At 37.9% G+C, this 19,688-nt stretch overlaps 1 protein-coding gene across 2 annotated transcripts in view; it reads right to left on the minus strand.

The window, feature by feature from the left end:
- LOC126371529 (calsenilin) overlaps window positions 1–19,688 on the minus strand; it is a 318,344-nt gene that overhangs the window by 239,772 nt on the left and 58,884 nt on the right. Inside the window, exon 1 of one of the 2 annotated variants that reach the window (XM_050016854.1) lies at window positions 655–739. The exons of the other annotated variant lie outside the window; for it this stretch is intronic. The gene's annotated coding sequence lies outside the window, so the exon portion shown is untranslated. Of the gene's footprint in view, window positions 1–654; window positions 740–19,688 lie in introns of those variants that run through there. 2 annotated transcript variants of the gene reach the window in all.

A 19,688-nucleotide genomic window follows, 5' to 3' on the forward strand; every position in this document is an offset into this window, starting at 1 on the left:
TGGACGAAGGATTTATCAAATATTTTGTTAAGGCCAATTCTGCGTGGCCTACTTACGGGAAAATATTTTAACAGTTGATTGAATCTAGAATTTTTAATATTATTTTTTAAATGTAAGTATTTTTGCAATTTGTAGGCTGATAAAAGTATTCTTCCGCAGTTATTCTAATACTACCTCTGGGTTGGCTGGAAGAGATCTCTCTTAGAGATAAGTCCACCCTTGTAAACGTCCATTTCTTGTTTGTGATGTAACTAGTTGTTAAGTGCAATAAAGTATATATATATTTTTTTTCATAATTTTTTTTTCACATTTATTATCAAGTGATAAATAATTCATCAAATTAGAAGGAGGCAAATATATTATGTTGTTACTGATGTTTTTAAAAGTACAGATATTAACTACACCTTGCTACGATGGGGCCTTTGGCGGCTCAATAATAACCCCGACACATGGGTTGATGAGGTTGATAATCCACCTCAGAACCCACACGAGAAGATAAAAAAAAGAACTACAAACCAGAAATACCAGAATTAAAATTTCAGTAAGCTCCTTCACCAGAACTCGCAAACAAGGCTGAAGAAACACGCACACCAACAGCAAAAGCCATTAGACAGTTGAAAGACAAAACAAATACAATTAATAATTCATACCAACCGTTCGATAGAGCGATGACCTCTTCAAATAACTCGGTGCAGACGATACAAAATACCACTGACCCGATTAATCCACCGATCTAGGAATCGATACAACATCGAATGAGCTTGAACCATCGGGTTGAAATAAAAACGGGGAACACTCGTTAAAATCGAAATTTAGAAGCGGTTTGTTTATTTCGCTTGGCTGAAGTTTGCCAGACAGACGGATAAACACAGAACAATGCGTTTGAGCATCGATCTGTGCTGATTACATGTCCAGATTCGAGTGGAGTTTAGATTTCGGATTATGTAGCGGAATATGTTACTGTCACAGTGTCATATTTATCTAAAAGCGTTGCTGTAATTTATATATTTGTATAATATATATTGCTGGTAACCCATGTACTACTGACTGACTGACTCACATACTCACTGACGTAGTTGTCCTCCCAGAAGGAGCTTTGGGGGGTTGGGGGGGTTGATCACGATCTCCCGGTGAGTATGGGAAAACTGCTCCGCATCAAGGAAACACCCCACGGCCTGGCAAAACTAAACCTGGATCAATAATTTTTTTCGCTTAATTTATTTAAATCTTGGTCAAATACAATCGCCGCCATACAAAGAGGTAGGTGGGGCAGTTTCGAACAAACACGGGACACACGAGCTGCTTTATCAGCGAGCGAACCACGCAACATCTGGTATTTGTATAAAACAGGTCAGGATAGTAAAGTAAAGTATGCGCGAAACAAGTCCAGCGGATTTTTATGGAACTAATTGACAAATCATACAAGGTCACAATATTTCTATGCTGATGGCAGATAAGTAGGTACTGCGACGCTAGTTTTTCCGGCGCGGCCGCGGGAGTTATTTTCAAAACTTGCAAAAGCTTTGGATATTGAAAAGCTGTTGATTTTATGAAGACTGCTTTATTCCGATCATAAAGAACGCAATAAAATGTTGTGATTTGTTACCCTAGTTAATATCCCCCGCCATGCCATGCTAACGTTTAATGTGACATTTCGATTCGCAAACTTAGCACCGGAATAGTGTCACGGGGAACATTAAAATGAGTTAGATTCGAATAATAATAGTAGGTACAAATATCGATGTTTCGATTATCAATATCATCATCAGCCCATTAACGTCCCCACTGCTGGGGCACAGGCCTTCCCCATGGATGGATAGGGAGATCGGGCCTTAAACCATCACACGGGCCCAGTGCGGATTGATGGTTATTAACGACTGCTAATGCAGCCGGGACTAACGGCTTAACGTGCCTTCCGAAGCACGGAGGAGCTCGAGATGAAAACTTTTTTTTTGTGGTCACCCATCCTATGACCGACCTTTGCGAAAGTTGCTTAACTTCAACAATCGTAGACCGAGCGCGTTAACCGCTGCGCCACCGAGCTCCTCCACCGAGCTCGATTATCAATATAGCTATGTTTAATTGAGTGGTAACAGATTAAGAAAAATATATACCTTATTTATATGTAACACTATCAAAATAAGTCAACTCCGATGCACACCCGATCTAAATGTTTGTTTATAACAGGGGGGTTAAAAAAGCCACATCGAAGCAATTCGTCTAAAAAGCAATATTGCAATTAGAAATTTGCGCATATACAAGTCAGTGCGCAATGCAAACAAATGTCAAATAACAATATTGCTTTTTTAGGTGAATTGCTTCGATGTAGCCTTTTTAACCCCCCTGGTGTAAAGATGCTGACAAACGCGCGGTTGCATCGCTGCCGAAATAACAATGTATAAAGGCTTTAAAGCGATTCTCATACTGCCCCACATGATTCAGCGTAGCGCGTGGATGGGTGTTCTTCCGTTGCTTGTATGTATCTCCGTTTGTATAGAAAACACGCACAGTCTAACACACAGAAAACGCATCCGCATGAACGCTACGCTGTATCATGCGGGGCAGTGTGAGAATCGCCTAAGACCCGGCAACGAACGCCCAGCTAACCAAAACCAGCGCGCGGCATTACGAAAGTCCTTATCGAACTGTCTCAAGGGAGAATAGATTGCCCGGAAAACTTAAAGAGGACAGGTGGAGTGAGGACAGTAATAAATCCAACGAAGATATCAAGTTCACTCAGGACAAAGAACGCTCTAATCCGGATTTATTGGAGGACCACGACCATGATAAATATGCAGTTAGATATGGTCGTATCGCGGTAAAGCTTATGGGATTAAATGACTATGGAATTATGAGTAACGTAAATTGCATTTTGGAATAAAGACTAAAACATATTATACATTTGATCAAGGTTTCTGAGGTAACAATAGTAGAAGATTATTTGCTATCGTAGTGTTAATAAATACGAAAACAATAATGTCAATAATCGAATAAAGTTAGTAAGTAGTCGTTACATGAGCCATGTCGGGGGCTTTTGGCGGCTCAATAGTAACCCTGAAACCAGGGTTGATGAGGTTGGTACTCTACCTCACAACCCACACGATAGAAAAAGAAGTAAGTAGTTGTATTTCAATGAAAATATCAAAACACATACTTAACGAAAATCATTACATAAACTGCCTATATACGTCCCACTGCTGGGCACAGGCCTCCCCTCAATAAACCGGAGGGGGTATGGAGCATACTTCACCACGCTGCTCCACTGCGGGTTGGTGGAGGTGTTTTTACGGCTAATAGCCGGGACCAACGGCTTAACGTGCCCTCCGAAGCACGGAATCATCTTACTTTTTCGGACAATCAGGTGATTCAAGCCTGAAAAGTCCTTACCAAACAAAGGACAGTCTCACAAAGTGATTTCGACAATGTCCCCATCGGGAATTGAACCCGGACCTCCAGATCGTGAGCCTAACGCTCTAACCACTAGACCACGGAGGCTTTCACTAGACCACGGAGGCTGTCACTAGACCACGGAGGCTGTCAACGAAAATCATTACACAATTAAAAATCTGTTTTATTAGCCATTATATTATGAGATTGGTTTCACAATTCGCTAATTAAACTAACATGGCTTAAAATTTATGAGAGATTTCGTTTAAAATGTATGTTTTTTTTTTAATATCTGCAATTAGTCGCAATGTTATGTATGCGAAAATAATTATTTAAATACGCAACATTCAATAAGGTCGACGATACGATCTACTCGGAACCGGCGTGCGTGTATGAAGTGTGTCAGGATCGAAGCAAATGGAATTATATAGTCTCTGCTTACCCTGGTGGAAAATAGGCGTGAGTTTATGTATGTATGTAACTTTCAATAAGCGGTGGGCAGATTCGTGGCCCGATTCGAGGCTTAGCCAAGTTGGAAACAATGAGGTTTCCAACTGCGACCTTACAGTGAGTGTCAAGCGATCTTACAACGGGGCAACCACGGGTCACCCTGAATTTTATGTTTGTTTATTTTTTCCAACGAATGACCTACTGAACATTTTTTATTACTGAAAATGTATACCGTAATTTCCCGTGTATTTAGGGTTGTTAATCTGTTATATTATTAAATACCATTAAAATAATTCATTTAAACTATTAGTGTTATGCAAATTATGCGAAATGACTGCCCTTGCGTAATTTGCATAAGGTTGCACTATATCATAATTACACGCGTTTTTGCTTTAGTTCGTGCGACCTAGTTAGTACTTAGTGAAAGGTTAATTATTTACGTACTGTTTGAAGAAAATAGTTATTTAAAAGTGTAAGCCGATTTGTGTCTGGCTTGAGGCAATAGGCTCGCCCTCTATTACATGGAACTTAAACACAGCTGGCGAAGAATTGGTGTAAGTGTATGCTATTACACCTCTGCCTACCCTTACGGGGATATACGCGTGATGTTATATATTGTTACATTTTCCACTTGCGGGCTTTGTTTTCAAATGTTACATATTATAGGAGTCACTACACCACATTAATATAATGTTCTTCTATTTCTGGTATCAGGGTTACTATTGAGCCGTCATAGGCCCCTGACATGACTCATGTAACGACTACGTACTTACATCAGTAAATAGTAACCGGGACCAACGGCTTAACGTGCCCGCGAAGCACGGGTCGTCTTACTTTCGGACAATCAGGTGTTCAGCCTGTACTGTCCTAACCAAACTAAGGATCACAAGGTGATTTTAGTGATATTTCTTCATCGGAATTCGAACCCGGGACCGGGGTATAATGTTTATGAGCTACTTAATATCGATATTGACTTAAACTTAACGTTTGGCAGAATTTTCTTGTATTTTCCGTCCTTTGTCCCGTAATGTATACCCATACAACATCTTCTAGTTTCTGTATTACAGTAGAAAAATATAGCATGATTGCTATTTATTTAGGATTCTATCAAATATACACAAATTAAGGCGAATATTCCATTTTTTCTTTGAGTTTTATTTTTGTACTCGATTTTTCGTAAACAAGCCTTTTCTAAGTTGATCCTTTTGTCAACTATCCTTTAGGCGTATTATTTTTCTATCGTGTGGGTTGTGAGGTGAATGACCTCATCAACCCTGGTGTCAGGGTTATTATTGAGCCGCCAACGGCCTTACTTACATACATTAGTAAGTAGTAACCGGGACCAACGGCTTGACGTGCCTTCCGATATTCAAACTTTCGAACAATCGGGTGATCAGCCTGCGATGTCCTAGCCAAACCAATGAAACCAATCCTTTAGTTATTTACTGAGTTATTTTACAGCATTTAGCAACTGCATACGCCAACATGGTGTCTTGGTTGCTTGGAAGAAATTGCTGCTTATAAGGCCGCCAGATTGTACTGTATCTTTCATCCATGTGTGTTAAATTTGTTTTGTATGTTGTGTGTAATAAAGTTATTTGTATTATATTGTGTCCTAATGTGTCCTAGCCTTTAGAGTAAGGATAAAGATATTGAGCCTGTCCTAAATAGGTACTAAACAAGAAAAGTAACAGTGACCAATTCCAAAAAAAAAAGTTTTATTTCAAACAACAGACGGTACTATAAAAATATAACTCACATAAGCTCACCATTACATTCCAATGGGGTAGATGCATCCATCGTAAGATGATCTAAGTACCTATATTTCACTAAGCTTTCTGTTAGACCCAAGTGATAGAGCCGTATCGCCGTCTATAAAAGTCGAGCCAACAATATTAGCTTCCTTATTCTATGGTATTAGTGCAAACTGCACGTAAGATAAATTAATAACTCATTGGTGCAAGTCCTGCACCGGGGTTGTACCAATGAGTTATTCATTTAAATTACGTGCATACCAAACCTAAATCAAACCACGTATAATATCCAGATATCCTTGAGCCTAGATCAAATCTGGGGAAACCTATGAACATGTCAGCTATATAATTGAGCTAGGTAGAAGTTTTGGAACCTCCGTCAACCCTCAGCGGAACATATCCACTGAAGTCGTTAGGGACAAACTTGTGCTGAAGAGAGATATTTACCTCATTATATGCAAGTTTATATCTCAAGCTCAAGCTACGAACACGTATTGTTTTAACTACATATTTATACATAAGAAGAGCGGTGTCGTTTTTCTTAAGTAACGACTTGTTTGAGAGAATAATGTGCTTATATTCAACCATATTATAGACTTAGGAAGGCCTAGGTATACGTACATTGAACAAATGAAGGATGTTCGCAATAAACGTTTGCATACGATCATTTCTGAATCGGCGCCCGTGTTTTAACGTTAATCTACCTACTCGTATGTAGAGGAAACAACAGTATGTCAGGATTAAAGCAATTGCAATTCGTTAATCTGCTTACTCTAGTAGGAAATAGACGTGAGTTTACGTATGTATGTATGGGCGGCGTACCTTTTTGTTCACTATATTACTATAAGTAATTAGTAGGAAAACTGTATCGTGTTATTTTTTTATGTTAAATCAATTTATGATTACATCCGAGTTGAGTGTTTACAACTTACGGTTTAGTTTATTTATAATTCTGTATTTAAATTACGCAAAATAAGTTATTTAATTGTATTTATATTTATATGCAACTTCTTGTATTTTTACTAATAATTTAATTGTAATATTGATTTATTAGAAGTTAAATCAATTGTAAGTCACGACGCTTGAATGGCGTGGTCAGGGTAGTAGTGGGGGGTTGTTTGTCACGTACTATTTAAGTCCGCGCGCCATTTGAGCGGACACATTTGTATTTGAACTGTGTTGTAAGCCGTTACTCTGCCCGAATTTCAATAAAAAAAGTGAACTATACATTCAAAAGGATTTCCTTACGTATATATCCCCCATGGAACCTCACTATGTGGACTGTGGCCCTCCGCCGACATATGCGTGTGTGTGCCGTGTCTGATTTCATCGTGTTTTTTATGGGTGGTAGGCATTTGACTAAAATCTCAGTAGATAAGACGTTTATCAATAATTAACTGATTTGACTAGTTGGAAACTTCTCTATTCCAGACCATAGCCGTTCGTATTAGAAATGAGGAAGCGAAACGCTTCACACGGGCTGGTGGGATATTAACGACATTGGGATGGGATCTCAGTCCACGTCTAGATTCGTCGTGATTTTAGTTTCCAATTTTGTTTTACCTAACGAAAAATAAAAGAACTATAGGAACGTGATACTGTAATAGACACAGACACTGTACAAGTAGATATACATTAATCTGTCTATCATGAAATGGAACGTACACGTTTTACGAGTATCTTTGGCCCTAAAACTTTTTCCATTGCCTACTCTTTCAAAGTTTGGAGACATAAAAGTATTTTATTTATTTTATAGTAAAGAGAATTACTTTCAAAGTGAGTTCTGGACGATGGTATGTTCAAGAGGAAAATAAAAACATGAGTCTAATATTTCATTAATGTTGGCAAAGCTGCTCGTCGTCAAACGTGACTTGGATGTGACAACAAAAAGAAAAAAATGTACAATATCTATTTTATTGCTTGAATTTTTTTAGAAACTGTCGTAATCTAAACGGACCGATGGTTTCGATAGCTCAATAATAACTCTGACACCAAAGTTGATGAGATTGGTCATCCACCTCACAAACTAGACGATAGAAAAAACAATAAGATGGTTTCGTACTAACTTATGTACCATTACACCATAGACGTGAATAGATAGCCTTGTTCGTAGAACGCGTGAGTTACTTCGTGGTGTCATGGGTTCGAAACCCGGCTCTGAACTACTGAATTAGGCTTTTATCAGTTTGGGTTAATGTCTGGTTCAACAATAATTGATATCACGAAATCTTCCAGGATCTGGTAAATGACAAGGTTTCGTCTGATACATGGAAGAAACATGAGTAAGGAGTTCGGTGACGCAGCGGTAAACGCGCTCGGTCTGTGATTGTTGAAGTTAAGCAACTTTCGCAAAGGCCGGTCTAGAATGGTGACCACAAAAAAAAAATATCTCGAGCTTCTCCGTGCTTCGGAAGGCACGTTAAGCCGTTGGTCTCGGCAGCATTGGCAGTCGTTAATAACCATCAATCCGCACTGGGCCCGCGTGATGGTTTAAGGCCCGATCCCCTTATCCATCCATAGGGAAGGCCCATGCCCCAGCAGTGGGACATTAATGGGCTGATGATGATGAAGGTTTAACAGGAGTGGATGTACTATTATTTCTCCGTCTACCCCTCCAAGGATAGAGGCGTGATGCTGGTTGTAGTAGACGTCTAATAAAGACGTACATACATTGTCTCGTGTGTTCGCGCGTAAATGAACAAACGTCTGTGTCACACGAGCCGAGGGTGAGTGTGGACGTTGTTACAGTTTGTGTGCGTAGAGTCATGAGCAATATAATGTACCCACTTCAGGACTCTGTCGCACTAAGATATTTGACATTTAGTGAGACTTACAGTTCAATTTGTCAAAAAAGTTCAAGTGACATGGTACCAAAGTGTACACATATTAATGCTCGTGACCGTACATTGTCGAGCCAGTGACCTACGGCTAGAACAGAAGTCTCAACACTGGTTATGTTATGTTTCAAAGGTGTTAAGCAGAATCAAACAAAGCAGGGTGTTAGTGACATTGTACTGAATACAGCGGGCGAAGATGCAGCTCATGATTCTGAGTTAATATCAAATGAAATTTTCCGTCGAAATATTCATGTTATTATTTGTTTTATTTATTTTCAATTCTACACTTTTGCTATGGAAAATTCCACTTGATATTAACTCAGAACTGTGAGCCGAATCATCCCTCTCAGTATTCGTTACGGTGTCATTTACACCATGTATAAATACGTACGGGTAGCCATATGGGTGTTACTGGCACCGTAACGAAAACTTTAAGGGATGATTCAGACCACAATTTTGAGTTGATATTACGTTGAATTTCCTGTCGGAAAATTCACGTACAATTTAGTGCTTTTTTAAGTTATTTTCTCCATACTTTTGCGATGATGCAGGCTATATAAAAATAACAACAATATTTTTATTTACTTCATTAGCTTTAAAAACTTTTTCGTTTGTTAAGCAAAAATAATTTCCTCGGGAATATACTGGTACGATCGTTACGTACTGTACAATTCCAAATTAGCATTCCGAAACAGTACTCATTTTGTGCCAATTTTTCTCGTCAACGATATAAATGTTGTTTCTCGTTATTTGCCTCGCATTGTCGCCAGAGAATTAAGGCCAATTCGCAGGCGGGTTTATAATCCTGGCCGTATTGACGATGTCAGTTTAATAAAAAAAAAAACTTTTTTTTTTCTATAATAAAATCGTTTACATATTGCGTGGATCAGTTTAGAAAACGTTTAAAAATAGTAGAGGCACTTAAACTTTATGCATGAATGAATGAATAAATGTTTATTTCGGATTTGGAACCATAGGCGTTAGTAGGTACAAAAGAACTTATTTAATATTAATAAGTAATACGCAAAAAAAACAACAACAATAAAATGAGATAAATCTGACTTTACAGGTGGACACCATATTCCGACTTCATCATCATTAATTGTAGCATACTCCATGTTACTTTCTTACTTTTTAGGGAAAATAGGGCAACAGTTTCCCTCTTGCCTTCTGCCCCGCTTACTTTTCGTTTTGACGTGACTTATTGTAGATTTATTAACTACTTGGCCGGACAAATGGGGAGCGCTGAAGGCTCTCACCCGGTACAACGTTTAAGATAACAGGCCTGAGGGTGCCCAGTTGGCTGCAAACCTCGGCTCAGGGCGTCGTATGAGAGGAAAAATATTGGAAAGAATGAATCGACCCTAGTGGGTCGATAGCGATAAGCGCTGATTGAGGGAACTTTCTGCTCTGCAGTACTCTGTCTGACGCGAGTGGGATGGCACCTAGAGTAGTCGAATTCAAAGCCGTACTAGGACTTCTGTCCTCCGCCTCTGTATAGTAATGTCGGGTTCTAGGTGGTATATCCCCCGGCTTAACTGGTATAAAATATGGACGTCTGTCTAGTGTTGCCAGTTTGGGCAACCAGGTTAGTACCACAACATTGCATTACGCCTATGTATCCCTGAAAAAGTGTACATTAGTACCCACTCCTCGCCAGCTATGTTTAAGTCCCATGTGACAGGGGACGAGCCTATTACCATTAACCGGCTACGAATCTTGGAAACCACATGATTTTAATTATATTTGTGATAGCATCGTATTCAACACGAAAGAAGAAGCAGGAGGCATTAAATTATGTATTTTGTGCATAGGTAATAAAAAATAATGTTGGCTTTTTTATCTGTTTTAATTATCTATGAAACAAACATGAATTGTTTTCTTAGTAAAATAAGGTCGATTCTATTTTAAGAAATGGCCAAGTTAAAAATAACAAAAATTTTACTAAACAAGTTTAAATTTATTCAAACACGTAGCTCGGGGCCCTTCCTATTTTAGGCTGCGAAGTGCTTTGGTACTTATTTTAATTACCGCTGAGAGACGCGAAAGAAATTCTTATTGAAAGTTATTTAAGTACAAAAAATTAAAAGTATTTTCTTTAATAGAGGTGGAATTTAGAATATAAATAAGGTATAACATACACATAACATAAATAGCCTATATACGTTCCAGTGCTGGGCACATGCCTCCCCTCAATCAACCGGAGGGGGTAACAAAGGGGAGGGGGGTTATAAGGTATAAGGTCAATAATTGCTGTGGACGTTTGTGTAATTATTTTCTGTCTTAAAATATAAAGTGCTCGTAATATAAATGAAACTTGTCTTTGTGAGGTTCTTAATTTAAAAAAGATAATTTTGCTAAGTATAATTGAACCAGGGGCTTTCGATTAATTATCAAAGTGTCTTGAACGACGCTCCTTAGGGACGCTCCTACTGCGCATTGTCATACTGCCAACAGAAGAGAGCAATATACAACGTATTTATAAAAAGAAGTACAACTTCCGAACTCTTCGTTAGATAAAAAATTAAAATAACTTTCTTTCTTTTAAAAATATAATTAATATAAAAAAACATTCATTTTGTTTTCAGTTCAATCATAAAAGAGTTCCATTTTTCCAACATAATTGGTTTTAAATTCGATGACAAAGAAATTATTATCATGAAAATATTAATTGAAACAGTACCGGAGAGCTTTAAATTAAATGAGTCTACTCATATTAAAACGAGACATTAAATAATGTGCTGATGCGTTCACGAAATGGTCTAGGACGAAAGAAGTATTTATCTATAATAGGTAAGAAGATATAAGATGTATTAACTTGATATATTTCTAGTTTAACATGCATATTTGAGAAAAAAGAAAAGGTTAAAAAATCGGTTATTTCACTTCGGTCTCAAGTTACTTAAAACAAACGAAAACCATTAGCCACTGTTACATTGCAAAGAATTCCATCTTGCTAACCCAGTTTTCCATTTGAATAGTACAAAAACTTCCACCCATTCCCTGTGAAAGCTCTGTAATAGGTCAGTTACCAAAAATTACCCTCACTATCTTTCTAGGACTAAAGTTGGCGATTTGACGCCATTTCGGAAACTGCCTTCATTTGCAAAACGGCCAAAGTGAATCTTAACATTCGAACACGTGACGGGAATCCCAACCTCATACTAACTTTTCCAATATATTCGTTAGTACCCTTTTATCTCCTTTTATTAGTTTCCACACAATTTGTTTTGATAGAACGGGCTCTAATAAGTACGTAAGCACGTTTTACAACTGTCTTAAATTTTACGACTGACGTCGCGGTCGGTGTTTGGGGTTTTACGTTCCGATCTACATACCTAGGTTTGGCACGAAATTCTATGCCTATATTTCGCAACTTGATGCAATGAAGTGATAAACCGCTTTTATACCACCATCTATTCTCCACGACATACCGAGAAATTGGTTCTGTGGGGTTTTTATTGTAGGTATTTATGCATTTTGTGTCTGTAAATAAATATTAATTTTAGAGGCTGAAATCCTCACACGCAAATTGCAGTGGATTGGTCATGTCCTTAGAAGACCTGTGGCACACCCGTCCCGATGAGCTCTGACCTGGAGTGCGCGTGGAAAACGCATAAGGGGGCGGCCCAAAGAGACCTGGCGAGACACTCGGTTGGCCGAGAGCTGAAAACCCTCGGCATGTCATGGGAGCAAGCTACAGAGGCTGCCAAAGATCGCGAGGAGTAGGAATCTGTTATTCGAGCCCTACATCCCAACAGGAGATAAAGGCATTAGAAGAAATAGATAATTACTTATATATCTACATTATATACTCGTTAGCACACATATACATCGTAAAGATTCATTCATTCACTCATTCATTTTAAAATTAACAGCTAGTTCCTTTCCATTTTATTTATTTATTATTTTATTTTATTTTATTCGAAGAGCTTACAGCATTATTTACACAATCAAAACCTTAATAATAAATAAAGGCTAATTACAAGCTACCACAGATAGAGAAAAGACAGCTAACGGAGGTGAGAACACCACATAATAATTATGTACTAAACAAAATAATAAACATAAAACAAAACCAAAAACAAAACATAAGCAAACCTACAAAATAAAACAAAACAAAACACAATATAAGTACCTAAACAAAATAATATACCTAACTAGGAGCTGCAATGACTACTCGCAAGCAATGATTTAATAGATCTACTGCTACTGCAAAACAGCGGCCTTTTCGGCGGATAAGAAAATGACAGGTATAAGTTAAAATAAAATTAGATACTTAGTGTGTATAGGGATTAGCATCATTAACAATTTATTAAGCTAAAAATGACTTTAGTACATTTAGGTTAGAGTTAGTTTGATAATACCATATTCTGCATAATAGTGTTTGGTTCAAGAACGCTTTCAGTCAAGAAGCGTAATAATCAGTTTTATTTCTAACAACACTAAATATAAATTCATAGCGATAGTAAGTTTAAACACTTTCAAGAACTTATATAGTTAGCTGGCTCTTAAACATTATTACTTGAGATACTTTCTTGTAAGATCCTCATTTTTCTGTAGTTATACGTAACTTTGGAACTTCAACACAATATAGAACAGTTTTAAAGCTCTTTTTCTTTGCACAGCTTAGGTAAAGGAAACATTATTTTACATAACTTCTATAAGAATATGTAACTTATTTACGGAGGTAACCTTGCGTGAACAAAAGTTCATTTTTTGCAAACCCCCTACTTCTCGTAGAGCTATTTTTAATATTACTGTGCACACAAGTAATAATCTACATAATAAGTGCCACTATTTCTTACCAATGGGGTAAGAATGGAGATTACCTATTATAAATAGGTAATCTCCATTTTATACGAGTTTGGAATAGCATTTAAGTAGCAAATAAATTGCAAAAATACAATTTGCAACGAGTTCACTGTGAATGTACTGTTACTGAGAAAACAATTAAGAGACCAAGGCAATACATTTGCAATTCTATTGTATTTGTGTTTGCGGACAGGCTGATTCTGAATTGCCTGTTTGCACTTTGTTTAATAGTACAAAATCACCAGCTGTTTGACAAATACTGTCGCTCCATACACAACGAGTGTGTGTTTGCTTACTAATATACTTATATAAAAAATAAAACCTTAAAGGACCTAATTAATATTTCTTCAATATGTCCGGAATAATAAAAAAATGATTTAATTAATTATTATTATTAGCCTATATGATCCCACTGCTGAGCAAAGGCCTCCCCCATATTTTTCCAAGTATCCCGGTTCTGTGCGAGCTCTATCCAGTCTTTTCGATAACCGTCGAGATCATCGCGCCATCGTTTCCGGGGTCTACCACGTCTACGGTGTCCGTCCTGTGGTACCCAGTGCGTGATGATCTTTGCCCATCGTTCCGGATGCATGCGGCACACGTGTCCAGCCCAGTCCCACTTTAGCCTGGCGGTCTTCTTGCCAACATCAGCTATACCGGTTTTTGAGCGCAGCACTTCATTAATAAAGTGTTTTATTTATATCTCACTAGCGACCCGCCCCGGCTTCGCTCTGGTGCAATGCTGAGGAAAAAATAAAATTATTTACGACATCACATTAAAAACCTCAAAAATAACAGTATTTCTCCACTATTTAATGGATGTTATTATACATATAAACCCTCCTCTTGAATCACTTTATCTATTAAAAAAACCGCATCAAATCCGTTGCGTAGTTTTAAAGATATTAGCGTACATAGGGATATAGGGCCAGAAAAATCGACTTTGTTTTATATTATGTAGTGATTTGTTTGTATATTTTAAGGAATCTTTTGAAAGATGTTCTATTTTAAGACTTTGTTGTTACTGTATAGAATAAAATGATTAATTTATATACAAACAAACATCTAACGTAGTAACTAAGTGGTTATCTATTCTCACACCGTAAATAAGTCGTTATAAAAATACAGTATTACATAGTATCACGTCTGTCTGTACCTATCCCCAAAGGTGTAGACAGAAGTGTGTAGTATACAGGGTGTTAGTGTATATGTATATCAAGTAGAATTTACCGTCGCAAAAGTATGGAACGATAGGAAATCCACTTGATATCAACTCAGAGTCATGGTCTGAATCATCCCCCTCAGTATTTGTCACGCTGTTAATAACACCCATATGTACTTGTATGGCTACTAGTATACACTTGTACACTTGTACGGGGTGTAAGTGACATCGTAACGAATACTGAGGAGGGTATTTCAGCTCATTATTTTGAGTTAATATCAAGTGAAATTTCCCATCGCAAAAGTATAGAATTGAATATAATTAAAAAAAAACAAAATATCATGAATTTTGAGACGGAAAATTTCACTCAGAATCATGGTCCGAATCGAAGTATTCGTTACGATGTCAATAACACCCTGTTTACACCGGGTAAGTTGTTGTGATTTTCGCAATGTTCGCCCTTTCTTCACTCACATGTGGGTATAAAGTTGTCCGAATTTCTTAACCCCGGTGTCAGGGTTACTATTGAGCTACCACAAGCGCCTAACATGACTCATGTAACGACTTCATATTTATTTAGGCGGGACCGACTGCTTAACGTGCATTTCGAAGCACGGATCACCTTTCTTTCGGCCAATCGGATGACCAGCCTGCAATGTCCTTATCAAACTCGGGCTCACAAAGCGATTTTTATTATTATGTTCCCACCGAGCCTCGAACCTGGGACCTCTGGATCGTGAGCCCGTCGCCCAATCACTGGAGTAGACTTAGTTCGCCCGTAGTAACACTAAACTCTACAAACAAGTTTAGTGACAGCATAGTAACAGCTTAGCGAGTCATTTTCAAGGTGACTAACAAGATTATGTAACAACTTTAGCAAGTGTTATGAGGGTAGGTTAAAGATGTATGGCATTAATTGTCACTGAGGCGTGGATGAGCCTTGGGGTCTTAAATGTCTGTAATGAAATATCCTCCGCGCTACGACGCGCTTCACGTCAATATTTCATTTCGAGCGTAGCACGTGCTACGATGTTGGAGACGCGTAGACAGGCGTAGACTTTTGTGATAGTAACTTTATTATTATAACTCAAAATTAATGGGTTGAAATTTTTGTACTAAATTATAATTTTAATTATCGTTCTATTTTTAGATTTAATTATTTTAGTCTAGGATAAACAAAGTATGTGAATTACAATGCTGTCCAAACAAAATAAAATAAATCAGATACAAGAAGGCGCCTTTTTTTCGAACTTTCAAAATATATTATGAGAATTATATTAAAGGCAATGAGTATTTATAACTATTTTTTTTATTGTTAATAATGTATCACCTTTCTCTTTCAAAACATCGTGAGGAAACCCACATTCCCGAAATGCACTTTCGGAGGTATGTGACCTAATTTGTATTGGGCTGGTTTTCCCTTCGCGGGTCGGAAGGTTAGACCGTCAGTCGTTTCTGTGAAAAACTGGACCTGTCAAATCTTCTGGTTAGGTAAGCGGACCCTGTGAAAAACGGGATAATGCTAGGAGGGTGGTGATCACCATTCCCTTTCTTCTGGAAGGTTAGATGTAACGGAATAATACGAGTATATACCAGTGAGATGTGTATTTTATTTATGATTATTTATAGACTTATTTTGAGAAAGAAATATAATATAAATGAAAGACTCATTTTAAGAATGAAATATATAAAATGAATGAATCCGTGATAGTCTTGTTTAGAGTAAGCGTGAATTGCCTACATAGATAATGTAGCTATACGTATCACGAGGAGCTCGGTGGCGCAGCGGTAAACGCGCTCGGTCTGCGATTGTTGAAGTTAAGCAACTTTCGCAAAGGCCGGTCATAGGATGGGTGACCACAAAAAAAAAAGTATTCATCTCGAGCTCCTCCGTGCTTCGGAAGGCACGTTAAGTCGTTGGTCCCGGCTGGATTAGCAGTCGTTAATAACCACCAATCCGCACTGGGCCCGCGTGGTGGTTTAAGGCCCGATCTCCCTATCCATCCATAGGGAAGGCCCGTGCCCCAGCAGTGGGGACGATAATGGGCTGATAATGATGATGATGACATACCACGAGCTCGAAACCCGCCTCGGGCACTATAGCACTGAATTTGACTTTATGAGTTTAAATTCATATTTGGATCACAGATAATTGGTATCACGTGGTTTCCGCGATTTATGACTGGTTAATGACTTAAACATATGTACGTATATATATATATATGGCGAGAAATGGATGTATATCCTATATTATACCACTGACCTACCCCTTCGTGGACGCAGGCGTGATTCTATGTTAGGTTATGTTTATGTATAATGCTAGAAATAACATGAAGATTTGAAGACACAACACACATTACATAACATATATATACATAAATTCATGGCCTCGTAATCCCCTCCGGTTGATTGAGGAGAGGCCAGTGCCCAGCAGTGGGACGTATATAAGCTGTTTATGTAATCTCTAACGGGGTAGGCAGAGCCCCAAGTAATCAAAGACAACTTGCAGCCACTGTTGATACGATTTCGTAAGCTGGATATGATGAAGCTTATGGGGATAAGGGATCAGCCTATCGCCCATAACATTAGTCCGTCATGTTAGAGGACACTTTACATAAGATCACGACTATATCCCAATTGGGGTAGTCGAAGGTAGGTACATCAATCGCAAGACGATCTTAGTACCTCTAGCGAGCTTTCTGTTAGACCAACAAAGATTTGATTTGAGGAATTTCTTCTTCTATCGTGTGGGTTGTGAGGTGTATTACCAACCTCATCAACCCTGATGTCAGGGTTATTATTGAGCCGCCATAGGCCCCTGACATGACTCATGTAACGACTACGTACTTACATCAGTAAGTAGTAACCGGGACTAACGGCTTAACGTGACTTCCGATGCACGGATCATCTTACTTTCGGACATTCAGGTGATCAGCCTGTAATTTCCTAACCAAACTAGGGATCACAAAGTGATTTTTGTGATATGTCCCCACCGGGATTCAAACCCGGGACCTTCGGAAACCTTCCTTTGTGATGAATATTGTTTTAAAGGTTTAATATTTGCGCCTGTCCTGTCTACAGCCTAACAATCTACGTCATCACCACGTGCGCGAGTTTTTTTCGCAAGCCCCTGACACCAAAGGCCTTTAATTTCTTTCGCACGAAGTAATTTCTAAAGACGCACATTTATCATTTTAACCCTTAGAGTAATTAACCTAATTTACAACGAAAAATATAAATTCCCTGAAAGGAGCGATAAAAAGTTTAAAATTTTATCTGCTATGTAATTTGTTGGAGGTTAGTGTGGCGTATAAATTAGCAGGAAAATCGTAAAATATAGACGTGGAATATTTATGGATGAGAAACTTCGTATTTAAGTAATGTTATTTTTAACGTCTAGTAGGTAATGTGAATTTAACTTTGTAGTCTCTCTCATGATTATACAGGGTGTTAGTGACATCGTAACGAAAACTTTGAGGGGTGATTGAGGCCATGATTCTGAGACGATATCAAGTGGAATTTTCCGTCGCAAAAGTATGGAACTGAAAATAATAAAAAAAAACAAAAATTTTCATGAATATTCAGACTGAAAATTCTACTGAATCATTGTCTGAACCATCAGCCTCAGTATTCGTTACGGTGTCACTAACACCCATACCTACTTGTATGGCTACCGTATGTACTTGTGCGGGGTGTAAGTGACATCATAACGAATACTGAGGGGGATGATTCAGCTGATTATTCTGAGTCAATGTCAAGTGGAATTTTCCATCGCAAAAATATAGAATTGAAAATAATTTAAAAAAACTAAAAAACAATCATGAATTTTGCGACGAAAAATTCCACCTGATATTAACTCAGAATCATGGTCTGAATCATCACCCTGAGTATTCGTTACGATGTCACTAACACCCTGTATATTAATTCATCATCATCATCATCAATTTAAGAGCCACGCTCTTGTCGGTGCAGCATTTCTGTAAAATACTCTCCATGCTACTTTTTTAGGGAAAAATAGGGCAGTGGTTTCCCTCTTGCCTTCCGCCCCCCGCGCGCGCCTTCTATATTAATTAGATTATGTAAAATTATTTTTACGAATATGCACATAAATGGTAACATAATTATTTTACATTTTGTAACCTACGTTGCGCTGTTTTAGTCTTTGCTACAAAGTTGTTATTTTCGACACATAAACATAACATAAACGCGTAACGTCCCACTGCTGAGCACAGGCCTCCCCTCAATCAAGCGGACGGGGATTTTCGACACAGAATAGATATTAAACAGTACTTTCGAATAACGCAATCGGCTCGACCATTATGGACGGCGGTGCGGCTTACCTATCACGTTGGTCTAACAGAAAGTTCAATGAGGTGTGGGATCATAGTTCATCATGCGATAGATGTACCTGTAACTATTCCAAATGAGATGTAGTCGTCAGCTTATGTTATATTGTTCGAATGACATTTCAGTCAAACCCGACCATAGGCGAAAATCATATTTTATTTAGGTACATAAATAAAAGCAGTTTCACAACATTTTTTTTTTTTGGTCGCTAGTTCATTACATCTGATAGAAAAAGCGCATAAAATAAATGAGCCTTAATGCATACAAACAAGTGTTAAAAGGAAACTTGCATGACGATTAACAATAAATATAGCGCCAACCTTAACCTGACCTCACCTAGTAATAAAGAAGTAGAATACAAACTTGGCCTAGTGCATTGGCAAGATAATTGTAGTTAATAATATATTGTGCTATATTTTCTGCAAGTAATAGGTTTACTTTGACTACGTTGTACGCTGAAACAGAAATAGACTTATTTTTTTTTTCTTTTTTTTTTACATTTTGTTATTTTTCACTTTTCGCATAATTTAATGATAGTAACATAGAATAAGGGTGGTATCAATAAACTAATCTCAGCTGAGACTGCCCTCAAGATCATGCTCAAGTCCCTGTTTTTATATAAGAACTGTCACATTGACATGATCTTGAAAGCAGTCTCGAAGCTGAGATTAGTTTATTAATACCACCCTAGGTCATGTTGCTAACAACTATGGAATTTTTAACTTCCTGAAATAAATTATTTGAATTTCCTCGTAATCTTTTAGAACAAATGAATTAAGTCTCTTTCTATCGTCTAATATTATAAATACCAGGTACATAAAAAAAGTATCACGCCTACATCGCAGAGGTAGACAGATGTGTACACGTGCCCATTCCTCGCCAGCTATGTTTAAGTCAAATGTAATAGCGGCAAGCCTATTGTCAATAACCGGACAC

Source organism: Pectinophora gossypiella, chromosome 12, assembly GCF_024362695.1.
Source record: "Pectinophora gossypiella chromosome 12, ilPecGoss1.1, whole genome shotgun sequence".
In the NCBI taxonomy this organism is placed as follows: Eukaryota; Metazoa; Arthropoda; class Insecta; order Lepidoptera; family Gelechiidae; genus Pectinophora; species Pectinophora gossypiella.